At 56.9% G+C, this 2,746-nt stretch overlaps 1 pseudogene; it reads right to left on the bottom strand.

Annotated features, from left to right (window-relative positions):
- Positions 1-330: 330 nt before the first annotated feature.
- Positions 331-1,454, bottom strand: LOC119267729 (annotated as a pseudogene).
- Positions 1,455-2,746: the final 1,292 nt, after the last annotated feature.

Below are 2,746 nucleotides of genomic sequence, written 5' to 3'. Positions count from 1 at the left end.
TTATATTTTTTTCCCGATCTTATAGATTTTTATTTACATTTTCTTGAAATTTTGAAAAAAATTCTGACGTGGCATGCTGATTGGACCCGTTAACTAGTCAAAACTGGTCACCCCAGGTCAAAACCGGTCAACGGGGAGGGGAGGGTTGAATCCTGACCGGTTTTAAGACTTAAGGATTGTAATTTAGACGGTATTAAAGTTCAAGGTTATAAAATAAACTAGGGCAAGAGTTCAGAGTTGAAATATGCACTTCTCTCAAACTAAATTTATATTGATGCTACTAATAATTCAGACACCAATTACATGCCCCATTGGTGACGTTCGATTTCAGTGAACAATCACACCTAGAGTAGAGTATAGTAGAAACAGCTGAGCTACACTCTGATTCTGAATCTCTGTCAACACTAGCAGCTGGGCGACACTGGATTCTGAATCTCTGTCTCATGGGTCGTTGGTTCAGTTGCTCCACAGAAAGTAAGGTCCCATGGCCGGCGTCCAGTTGGCGCATCCAGACGGCATCGGCCCTGGCTCCATGGCTCCTCTGGTCGCCACCCCGCAGTACGAGAAGCACGTCGCGGAGGAGCCACCGCAGGGGCTGATTATGTGAGGCTGCGGCGGCTGCTGCTGCTTCTGCTGGATCGGCGCCTGCGCCGGCACCGGCGCAAATGTGCCACTGCAAGGGCCTGTGCGAGGCGGCTGCTGCTGGATCGGTGGCGGCGCCAGCGCCGGTGAGCCACCGCAAGGGCTTGCGCCAGGCTGCTGCTTCTGCTGGATCGGCGGCGGCGGCGCCAGCGAGCCGGTGATGGTGATCTTGACCCCGCGCCGCATGATCTCAGCAAGCAGCCGCGCCGTGTTGAGCGCATCGTCCAGCCCACAGTGCAGGCGGCCCTCCCAGTCCAGCCCCGCCGCCCGGACCGCCTCCTGCAGGTTGACCCGCCCTGCCCTTAAGCGGCACTCGAACTCGAGCATGGTGCGGCAATCCCAGTCTCCCCAGGTCACCACGGCCAAGCGGACGCCTTGTTCCCTGCTCCCGCCGTCGCCGCCTTCAGCCAAGAATCGTGCAGCCAGAGCGCGTCGCCGAGTTCCACGCCGCCGTCGACGTCCTCCTGCCGGATGCCGGTGAGCTCCCTGCAAAATTCGGTCAGCACAGGGTGATGTTTGGGACGAACGTACCTGCGAAACGCGGACTCGATGCGGCCGGTGGCGCCGTCGACGAGCACCGCGGGGAACTCGATGATTTCCTGCGGGAAGATCCGCCCGTCTTTCACGCACGTCGCCTCGAAGTCGACCACCACGAAGAAATCGAAATCTTGCTCCAGACCCTGCCCGCGCGCCGCCATGTTCGCCCAAGTGCGCGCAAGCTCGAGATCGAGAGTCGAGATCGGGGAAAGTTCAGATCGAAAACTAGGTTGTTTTTTTTTTTTGCGTACTCGAAAACTAGGGTTGCGAACCCGCCGGCGCGTCGTCCCCTTTAAATCCGGTACTTTTCGGAACGGTTGGCGCGATTTTTTCTTTTTTGACGTGGTTGGCGCGAATTTTTTTTCTGTAATCAACAAATCAAAGACTGTGATTTCCTAAAAAAGAAAAGGCTGTGATTGGCGGGAAAAAAAACAATGGCTGTGATAGAAGACTCGTTTCATTCTTCTACACCTTCACGTGTTTAGTTTCTTTTTGGAGGGGGAAAGAAACTCATCCACCAAATTACATCTTGTGTAGATGTGCACGGTCACACACATCGTATACAATTCGTCAAATAGACCATCTACAGCCGGAACCCTCAAACCCGCCCGTACACCCAGACGGGCTGCCTGGTCAGTGTTTGGACGAAAACAAGACACCCAATCGGGCTCCTCATAGGCGACCCAAACGCCTCGACTAGCCGACACTCCCCATATTCAGCCCATATGTCGGGTGGATACGGGGACTCCCGCCACGTCGGATCCAGACAACTCTTGCCCACCCAATCCCACATAAATTGGACCCTATCCGCACTTTGGACGAAACACTAGCCGCATCCACTCAACTCCACCCCACTTCCATCCCACGGTACCAAGCTCTCTCGCGACCTCCGGCCTTCTCCCACATGGCGACCACTAGATCCGACTCCAATATGTCCAGATCTGAGGATTGGGAGCCCATCCCTTGCAGCCCCGAGGAGCAGATGGTCGTCCGCGCTGCTCTTCGATGCTCCCAAGAGGAGCGCGCCCTTCCGCGATCTTCCGCGAGCCGGCGGGCATCCATTGCCCAAATGGCTCTCGGATCCAGGGCCAGTGGATCCCGACGCGTGACCGAGGCCTCGCTAGATGCGGTAGGCACCGCATGCCGCAACCCCGCTGTTGCGCCGAAACCATTTAGGTGGAACGTCATCGTCGCGGCGTCGGGCGCCAAAACGAAGGCCATATGCGCCTCCATGAGTCGGCGCCAATCCAAAAAGGAGGCCCGGCAAGCCCGTCGCGTGAGGCGGCGGGCACAGCTTCAAACAGAGATGACTTCAGGAGCCCTCGCGTCGAAGGCTGCAGCGGCAGCCCGCAAAGTAGCGTCGAAGGAATCCCTTCGTGCCCACATAGGTGAGAAGCAGCGAGGGCGGTGAAGGACGTGGCAAAAGAACAAAGTCGGGCGGTCCGTGCCATGGCCGGACTACCCTCCAAGGAGGAGAAGACCGAGGATGGCGACGGATTGGACCGCTCCGGCGGTGAGCAAACCCGCCTCGATCTGTTATGCGTCTTCGACCGCTACTACCGCACAG

The sequence above is a fragment of the Triticum dicoccoides genome, chromosome 3A (assembly GCF_002162155.2).
Source record: "Triticum dicoccoides isolate Atlit2015 ecotype Zavitan chromosome 3A, WEW_v2.0, whole genome shotgun sequence".
Classification (NCBI taxonomy): domain Eukaryota; kingdom Viridiplantae; phylum Streptophyta; class Magnoliopsida; order Poales; family Poaceae; genus Triticum; species Triticum dicoccoides.
This window is presented reverse-complemented; position numbering and strand designations above follow the sequence as displayed.